The sequence below is a fragment of the Nansenia antarctica genome, assembly GCF_963989245.1.
Source record: "Nansenia antarctica genome assembly, chromosome: 20".
NCBI lineage: Eukaryota > Metazoa > Chordata > Actinopteri > Argentiniformes > Microstomatidae > Nansenia > Nansenia antarctica.
The window spans coordinates 8,734,789-8,745,054 of NC_137693.1; positions in this window are offsets into that span (position 1 = coordinate 8,734,789).

A 10,266-nucleotide genomic window follows, 5' to 3' on the forward strand; every position below is an offset into this window, starting at 1 on the left:
GTCGCAGTTTGCAGGTTTGAAATGTACAGAGTTGTGTTTCAGTATTGCACTTGATTACAATCTAGTAGCTGCCATCAAATTGTCTAGATAAAAAGAGAAAACACTAGTAAAAGAGAAAACAACTGATAAAATACACTAAAAACGAGGTGCAATACAAATACAAGTGCAGAAATAAAAGTACAAAAAGTGTAGTGTCGGGAGGCAAGTAGGCTCACCTCAGGTCAAAGGCCAGGGAGAAGAGATGTGTGCAGTGTCCTGTCAGGTTCTCCTGGTCAGACACGTTCAAGCGGACGTGGGATAAATCCCTCCTGAGACGTGGGTTGCCCCGGTGACGTCAGGGTTGAACTGTGATGGATCCGAAGGAGCTTATCATTCCTAATGCTATTAGGATCCAATTAAAGAGGCCCCTTCTGCAGGGATGAGAAGAAAAAAACAGGCACACGCAAAACCTAATTAGATCAACAGCTTTGCAAAACAACTTACGCTCGTCGACGCTAACTGCTTTCATCCGGTTTTTGAAGAATTTGGGTGAAATTATAGAATTAGCTGCTTTCGATCTATCCCTCGTTCATTAGGGATTAACACTAGAACAGCCGTGCCTTTTTCACCTACTAAAAGAGGCCCCCCTCTTTACAATGCTCAAGCTGCTGTTTACACACAACGACCACTAGTTGGCCGGTTTGTAAATTAGCCTGCTTTCCTACACAGAAAAACGTCAAAATAGCTGTTATTTTATTAGCTTATTATCCTGATGTGATTTTGAAAATGTAAGGATACTGGCATCTCGAAAAGTCATGAAAGGAGGGTCCTGAAATTTGATCGAGTGCAAAGATATAAAAGGTTTCTTTACTCACAGTAACAGCTGTTCTAGTGTTATGACCGGCGTGTGACCCGGGGCGGGCTGGTGGAGGTGGCTGAGAAAAGCGGAGGACGGCTCGGTTGTAACGCGCGGGACGGACTGGGGAATGATGGGACGATAGCGTTCGATACATACCCAGCCATCACCTTGTCTTGAGATGTCTTAAGATGTCTTAATTAACCACTTTTGTCTGTCAAGATGTCTTAAGTCGTCTTAAGACCTAACCTGAAGACATGCACTCTCATGCACTCATTTAAGACATGGAGCATAAGAGCCATCTTTTCTGTGTCTTGAAGACACAGAACATCTTGAGATGTCTTAAGACACTGAATATCAATGGCTGGGTATGTAGCGTTCCTCTTCCTGTTCCGTGCCTTACAATGCGCCCCCTCCTGTGACCTCTACCTCCGCCAGCCTGCCCTGAGGTCACCTAGTGCTCGCTTTGCTCTGGTCCAACTGTGGCTCAGTTGTTAAGAGCATGGGGCGCTTAGTATCTATAGGTTGTGGGTCCGATTCCCGTTGGGACCTTATATACTGGAAAAGGTATGCACTCGCAATGCAATGTAAGTCGCTTTGGATAAACGCGTCAGCCAAATGGCCTATATTATTTATGATAAGTGTCTCTCTTATCCAGACTGCCACCGACAGAATGGTAAGTGCTGTGCCATACCTATCCTTGCCACAGGGGGGCAGTACTTCTCCTCTGTAGATGTCCTCTACTTTCCACTGTCAGTTTGAAACCTCCGGCGGTAATCAGGTAGATTTGTAGAGGGGGTCAATTTGAGTCTGGCCGTTCCATTACGGCGTAAATCGTCAGAAATTGTTTTAGTTTAAACCACTCTCCTCCTCTGCTCTGACTTTGTCAAGTGATTATGTTTGTCTCGGTTCTTTTTGCCCTTTGTCGTTTGGTGTTTTTCCCTGAGCTGGTAAACGCTCCCTCCTCAGGGAAACATCAGCATCATCTTAACCGTCCCTGTTAATGGGCACGTGTGTGTATGCGTGTGTGTGTGTATGCATGTGTGTGTGTATGCGTGTGCGTGTGTGTGTGTACGCAGCATCATCTTAACCATCCCTGTTAATGGGCATTGTGTGTGTGTGTGTGTGTGTGTGTGTCTGCACGCCGGGTGCGTGAGTGAGTGAGTGCGTGAGTGCGTGGGTGGGTGTGTGTGTGTGTCTGTGTCTGTGTGTGTGTGTGTGTGTGTGTGTCTGCACGGGTGTGTGTGTGTGTGTGTGTGTAACATCAGTGCAGCATTGAGATGGGGAGGGCAGCCGTCACAGTAATCTTTCCTCCCTGCATTACAAAGGCGTCCGACCACAACATGAAGCTCCTCGTTAGGGGGCATCTATATCATTACCCTAACGAGAATTAAGACGTTATTACAGCCTAAACTTAAACAACAATTAGCGTCTAACACACACACACATACACAGACACACACACACACACACACTCAACATCACCAGCAGCGTGAGGTTGAACACTCAGCTGTCTCCAGCTTCAGTGTTCGTCTAACACAAGCACACACACACACACACACACACCAGCTCCGTGTGTGTGTGTGTGTGTGTGACTGACCAGCTCTACCTTGCTGTAGGACGGAGGGTGTTGGAAGGACCTCTGTACCAGGGGAGCGAGGTGTAACCCTTGTGTTTAATGACCTGGAGGAGCGGGGTCTCTCCCCCGTGGCTCATGCATGGCTGCCCAGGCAGGCTGCACCGTTGCTGGACTAGAGGTCACCCGTGGGCCCCCTTCACCCCCCACCCTCCGAACCTCCTCCTCCTCCCTGTCCCCTTCATTCCCCCTTCCATCTTCCCCCTCTCCATCCTCCCCTTCATCTTCCAACGGAAGGTTAATCAAAGTTTGTGTGTTTGAGTTTGTGTGCTGTGTGTGTGTGTGTATGTGTGCATGTGTGTATGTATCTGTGTGTGTGTGTGTGTGTGTGTGTGTATCTGTATGTGTGTGTGTGTGTATGTATGTATGTATGTGTGTGTGTGTATGTGTATCTGTATGTGTGTGTGTGTGTGACTTCATCCATGGTCACGTTCCAGTGATGAGTATGGTCAGGGGTCAGGGGTCGTGGGGCTGGAGGGAGAGCGGTGGAGGATGTGTGTGTGTGGACATGATGAGGGAGATGTTTACTAACTCCACTCTCACTGTCCCTGAACTCCAACTGCATCACCTCTGCTAGACACACACACACACACACACACACGCACACGTGCATGCACATACACACACCCTCATAGACATAAACAAACACAGCCTATCCACCTTCAACCTGGAGGAAGCAGAGGTGAGGGGAGATGGAGCGATGGAGGAATAGTGAGAGAGAGAAAAAGAAAGAGAGAGACAGACAGAGAGAGAGAAAGAAAGAAAGAGAGAGAGAGACAAAGAGAGAGAGAAAGAAAGAGGAAGAGACAGAGAGAGAGACACACAGACAGAGAGAGAAAGAAAGAGAGAGAGAGATAGACAGAGAGAGAGAGACTGTCGCATATCACCCTCCGACAGATGAGTGTAACAGGCGGGGGCATACACCCAAAGAGAGGGACCATTCCCCAGAGAGAGAGAGAGAGAGAGAGAGAGAGAAAGGAAGGAACAAAGGAGGAGGAGAGGAGAGAAGGAGTTGTGTGTCACTGTGATGCTCTTTGTACCCTCTACAGACCCAACTGTGAGAGGGGGAAGAGAGAGAGATGGAGAGAGAAGGAGAGAGATAAAGAGAGAGAACTAGTTCAATGTGAGGGGAGAGAGACGGGGAGGGGGGAGAGGTGGTGTGAGAGAAATAGATGGGGAAGAAGAAGAAGGCAGAACACTAGCTTAGTGAGGAGGAGAGAGAGAGAATGAGAGAGAGAAATGGAAAGTGAGGGAGACCCTGGGCTGGGTCTCAATGTGAGAGAGAGAGAGAGAGAGAGAGAGAGAGAGAGAGAGAGAGAGAGAGAGAGAGAGAGAGAGAGAGAGAGAGAGAGAGAGAGAGAGAGAGAGAGAGAGAGAGAGAGAGAGAGAGAGAGAGAGAGAGAGAGAGAGAGAGAGAGAGAGAGAGAGAGAGAGAGAGAGAGAGAGAGAGAGAGAGAAGGAGGGATGGAAAGCAAGGCAGGAGGGAGCTGTGTCTCCCTCTGTCCGCAGCAGACTCAGCAGGAGTTGGAGCTTTGATCTGGGTCCAGATGAGGCTGCTGGAGGTAGACATTGGAGGACAGGGCTCATCAGAATACATGGAATGGAATAAGGAGTGGTGTGTTTGATACCATCCCTCGTTACGTTCTGTGCATTACAATTCACCCGTCCTCCGATGTCTACCTCCACCAGCCTCCCCTGGTTTAAGTCCTGTGTTGTGGCACTGCACAGCATGACACTGTACAGTATACAGGATGGTACTGTGCTACAAGGTATATCATACTTGTCAGAAGACAAATGTGTTGCTTTTCCTTCCAATAAAGCCACCCACATTGTGTGTGTGTGTGTGTGTGTGTGTGTGTGTGTGTGTGGACCCTCCCTGGTTCTGTCTTCATTTCCTCTGTCAGGACATCATTTTCTCCTCCGCCTCCTCTTCCTCTGTAACCCTTAAGCTAACATACATACACACACACACACACACGGCTCTTACCTTTCACAGTATAAACATTTGCAGCCGGGGGTAGTTTAAAAGTTGCTGGGCACCAGCACACACACACATACACATAAGCACACACACACACACACACAGGCTTTTATTATTAGTTTCAGGAGAAGTTCTTCTGTTGAAACATGACATGGTAGGGTGGTGGTGTAAGAGGTGTGTGACTCTCCCCTAGACTCTCACTGACGTTTACACAGGAGGAGGACAGAGAGATGGACAGATAATGGATGGTTATAAGGCCTCTGTGTGTGTGTGGGTGTGTGCGTGGGTGTGTGTGTGGGTGGGTGGGGGTTTGTGCGTGCGTACGTGCATGGGTGTGAGTGTGACCAACATCCCTTGAATCTGCAGTCTTCTCCTCCACCCTCTCCTCCTCCTCCTCCTCCTCCTCCTCCTCCTCTTCCTCTCAGGGCTGTGTAGAGATGTTAGTGTGATTGTGAGATGATAGAATGATGGGAGGCTGGGTGCTTGAGGCTGGCTGTTACAAGCTGCTCTAGACTGTTACAAGCTGCTCTAGACTGTTACAAGCTGCTCTAGATGCATTTTTTCAGACGGGTGTTCCTGTTTTTTTACATGGCTGAGTGAGTTGATTGCGTCATCACTGCGGTGTTAAGGAGCCGTTCTGCTCCGACAGGACTCCCTGGGGTGTGTGTGTGTGTGTGTGTGTTTGATTGATTGTGAATGTGTGGGTGTATGTGATTGATTGTGAGTGTGTGTGCTTGGGTGTTTGTGTGTGTGTGTGTGTGTGTGTGTGTGTGTGTGTGTGCGTGCGCACGCATGCTGCGAGTGTGCATGCTGTGTGTGTGTGTGTGTGGCCCACCATCCAGCTCCTGTGAATGTAAAGCCTCCTCTGCATTGCTCACGCTGTGATACACAGACCCATTTCTCACATCTGTCACTCTGGCTGGCCTGCTGATTGCCCGGGTCTAATGATTTATACCGCACCAGAGCACCATAAACCCAGCAGTTAGTCTGGCCCTCGCAGAAGAGAAAAAAACTCAGCAGTTAGTCTGGCCCTCGCAGAACAGAAAAAAAACAGGAATCTCTGTAGGTAAAGTGGCAAGAAAGGGTGGTCAGGCTGGTTCTGTTGAGGACTGTAGTTAGGTTAGTCAGGCTGGTTCTATAGAGGGCTGTAGTTAGGCTGGTCAGGCTGGTTCTATAGAGGGCTGTAGTTAGGTTAGTCAGGCTGGTTCTATAGAGGGCTGTAGTTAGGTTAGTCAGGCTGGTTCTATAGAGGGCTGTAGTTAGGTTAGTCAGGCTGGTTCTATAGAGGGCTGTAGTTAGGTTAGTCAGGCTGGTTCTGTAGAGGGCTGTAGTTAGACTGGTCAGGCTGGTTCTATAGAGGGCTGTAGTTAGGTTAGTCAGGCTGGTTCTATAGAGGGCTGTAGTTAGGCTAGTCAGGCTGGTTCTATAGAGGGCTGTAGTTAGGCTGGTCAGGCTGGTTCTATAGAGGGCTGTAGTTAGGTTAGTCAGGCTGGTTCTGTAGAGGGCTGTAGTTAGGTTAGTCAAGCTGGTTCTATAGAGGGCTGTAGTTAGGTTAGTCAGGCTGGTTCTATAGAGGGCTGTAGTTAGGCTAGTCAGGCTGGTTCTGTAGGAAGGCTGGTGAGACTGTAGCATCCTTTTATGATCTACGATCTAGACGACCTTCTATAAAAAAACACCACAAGTACCCACTTACAAACAGATTACGCTTTCAGAAGTTAAATTAAGTGGAAACCCCCCGAAAATTACATTTTCAGAAATAACTCTTCTGAAATCCACAGTCAAACAAACAAACAAACAAACAAACAAATAAAGAGCATTTTGATGAGCTAAAGAGCCTGAGGTTTGTTTTCCAGTGACAGAAACTAGTCGTTTACGGCCCAGTTGGTGTGTGATGGTGGTTGAAGTGCTGTTTCTCATGAGGCTTCAAGAGGCACACGTCTCACACCTCTGACCTGAGAACAACAAACTACTTCAACATCTGTTGTGTTCCAGTTGTGTTTGTGTTGGAGGGGTTTAGGCCCCTCCTTCTTATTGATGAAGTTAGACTAGGTCGTACTAGCCTTGTTGTGACGCCGTCTGTGAACTCTGCACCGTTGGGCCCACTCACACATCTGTTAGTATGTGTGGCATGTTGCAACTTGTGTGTGTGTGTGTGTGTGTGTGTGTGTGTGTGTGTGTGTGTGTGTGTGTGTGTGTAAGTGTACATGTGCGTGTGTGTGTGTAGGTGTACATGTACGTGTGTGTGTGTGGTGTGTGTAGGTGTGTGTGTGTGTGTGTGTGTGTGTGTCAGACAGACACCTGTTAGTATGCAGCTGGAGAGAACAGGGCTTACCAGTGTGATTGATTGGAGCTGTGTACATAGTGGATCACAGTGTGGAGCGCTGGAATGAATTGATTCCTCCCTCTGTTCTCCTCCTTCTCCTCCTCCTTCTCCTCCTCCTTCTCCTCCTCCACTCTCTCCATCGTTGAAAAGGGCAGGATGTGAAAGCTAATTTGCTTTGAGGGAGAGAAGGACACGGGGCTGTGTGTGTGTGTGTGTGTGTGTGTGTGTGACTGTGTGTGTGCGTGTGTGTGTGTATGTGTATGTGTATGTATGTACTGTATGTGTGTGTGTGTGTGTGTGTGTGTGTGTGTGTGTGTGTGTGTGTGTGTGTGCGTGCGTGCGTGTGCATGCCTCTGCGCGTGTGTGTGTGTGTTTTTATGTGTCTGTGTCTGTGTGTGTGTGTGTGTGTGTGTGTGTGTGAGACTGCTGGTTCAGACAGTGTTGGTAGACCTGGAGGAGAGGTGCTCTTAGTTTGGTTCCCGGGGTGACACACCACCACAGATGAGGCGCCTCCTGTGTGTGTGTGTGTGTGTGTGTGTGTGTGTGTGAATATGGATATGTGTTTCTGTGCATGTGTGTGCATGTGTTTCTGTGCGTCTGTGTTTGTGCGTGCTTGAGTGTGATTGTGTGTGTGTGTGTGTCTGTATACTGTATGTACTTGTGTGTGGGTGTGCGCCTGTGAGTGTGTGTGTGTGTGTGTGTGTGCGCGCGCGCCTGTGCGTGCATGCGTGTGTGCGCCTGTGTGTGCGCCTGTGTGTGTGTGTGTGTGTGCGTGTGTGTGCGCCTGTGTGTGTGTATTGAGGACTTGGGGCATCGGAGCGTGAGCGGGGAGCGAGGTGAGAGACGACGTCACCCTCCTGCCTGTGTCGTGTCACGGGCGTGAACCCCCCCGGGCGGCCGGCGAGGACGTGAGACGCCCGTCCTGCTCTGCTCTGTTTGGCCTGTTAGAGGCTCCGCTGCCCCCCGGCTAGGACAGTCCTCCCAGCCCCTCCGTGCACCTGGCCACCCAACCACCCGTAAACAGCCCCCGGGAAGACGGGGGCCTGCTTCCGCCATGTCGGAGACCCAGATTCCAACCGCCCCCCCCCCCTCCCCCCCCCTCCCGCTGCCACCCCTTATCCCCCCCGTCACGTACAGTACACACACCAGGCCAACCAAGCAACCAACCGACCGGTGTATCTGTCAGCACCCAGCATGGACACCATGCAGTTTGTCTGTTTTTAACATTTTAAAAACTGTAGAAAATGATAATCTGGAAGCAGGGTTGTCAAAGTCAAAAGAAAAGCCATAAAAAAAAGTATAATAATCATTACATTATATTTGGACAGTGAGAGGTGATCAGGTGAGTGGGGGGGGGGGGGGGGGGGGGGGGACAGTGAGAGGTGGTCAGGTGAGTGGGGGGGGGGGGGGGGGGGGGGACAGTGAGAGGTGGTCAGGTGAGTGGGGGTGCTGTGGGACAGTGGGGGACAGTGGGGGACAGTGGGGGTGGTGTGGGACAGTGTGGGAGTGTGTTCCCCTCTCTGGCAGTAGTTCCAGTACAGGTGTGTCAGCCCCTGAGTGACGGAAGCAGAACCGCTCATTACCTGCTAAATTACACCTGGACCCCCAGGGAACCCCCCCACCGCCTGTACTGCCTCAGCTATACCAGCACTGTGTGAGTGTGTGTGTGTGTGTGTGTGTGTGTGTGTGTGTGTTAGTGTGTGTGTGTGTGTGTGTCTGTGTCTGTGTCTGTCTGTGTGTGTCTGTGTCTGTCTGTGTGTGTCTGTCTGTGTCTGTGTCTGTGTCTGTGTCTGTGTGTGTGTCTCTGTCTGTGTCTGTGTGTGCGTGCGTGCGAGTGTGTGTGTGTGTGTGTGTGTGTATGTGCGTGTGTGTGTGTGTGTGTGTGAGTGTGAGTGAGCAGGTGACAGAGAGCAGAGGCCTGTGACATGTCGTGCAGAGCGGCTGCTCTGGGTGCGGCAGGCAGGCTGCGGAGCTCTGCGGCTGATTATCCTTGATGCTGCTGAAGTGGATTTAGAGGCTTAGAGAGGAGAGAGAGTCACCTTGTGGAAAGCTTCACCCAATGTATTTGGATGTTCCCGTTAGCTCACGAAGAGACGCTAGGAGCCCTGTGACAAATCTATGGTTTATCACACTGGAATTTGATTTGACTTATATACGCTTATATACTGTAAGTAACTCTGGACTTTTCTGTCCCGGAGTACGTCGTTAGTATGCAGCCGCGGCCCTCTGTGCTTAGCTTTAACACGGATAATCTTCTTTTACCAGCCCGGCCGGGGGTGATGTAACCACAGAGCTCACCTAGCACATATAGGAGACAGGTTACCATACTGCGGGAGATCCCTCTGTGGGAGCCCCCCCCCCCCCCCCTGTTACTATGGGACCCCCCCCCCCCGTTACTATGGGACACCCCCCCCCCGTTACTATGGAAGACCCCCCCCTTTACTATGGGAGACCCCCCCCCCGTTGCAATGGCAGCCCCCCCCCCTTTACTATGGGAGACTCCCCTGTTACTATGGAGACCCCCCCGTTACTATGGAGACCCCCCCGTTACTATGGGAGACCCCCCCGTTACTATGGGAGACCCCCCCGTTACTATGGGAGACCCCCCCACCCCCCCGTTACTATGGGAGACCCCCCCGTTACTATGGGAGACCCCCCCACCCCCCCGTTACTATGGGAGACCCCCCCCCACCCCCCCGTTACTATGGGAGAGCGGTGTGTCTTCTGGTTAGACCGCAGTGCTGTTGCCAAACTTGCTGCTCAAACCCACGACGTGGTCCTCTGTGGCTCAGCTGGTAGAGCGTGGCGTTAGCAACGCTAAGGTTGCGGGTTTGATTCCTGCTGGGACCGCATATACTGGAAAATAATATCAACTCACTGCAATGTAAGTTGATTTGGGATAAAAGCGTCAGTTAAATCAAATGGCGTATAAATATATACATACATATATACATACACAATGTGAAAGAGCTGAGTTAGTATATACCATACTTAGACCAGACGTCCACTAACATGATATGAACATGACTAGCCGACAATAAATCTGGCCGAACCTTCGTCTTTCATAGATATGGTAATCCATTATCGGGTGCGTACAGCACTGCCGCTGTCAGACTAGAATACATAGCGGTAGTGGTGGCTGCTAACATCTGCTAATATCAACAGAGAATACATAACAGTTTGATTTGACCTGGCGTGTATTAGGGACAGGCACTTGTTTTGTTCATTGGCCTGGCTGTTATTGGAGACAGGCGGCTGTGGCGCAGGAGGTAGAGCCGCCGTCTAATGATCGCAAGGTTGGCAGATCGGCGGTTCGAGCCCCGGCTGGCCATATGTTGAAGTGTCCTTGGGCAAGACACTGAACCCCAAATGGTTCAGTGCCGGCGCCTTGCCTTGGTAGCTTGTCGCCATTGGTATGTGAATGTGTGTGTGAATGGGTGAATGAGAGGCCGTTGTAAAGCGCTTTGGATAAAGGCGCTATAGAAGTCAGT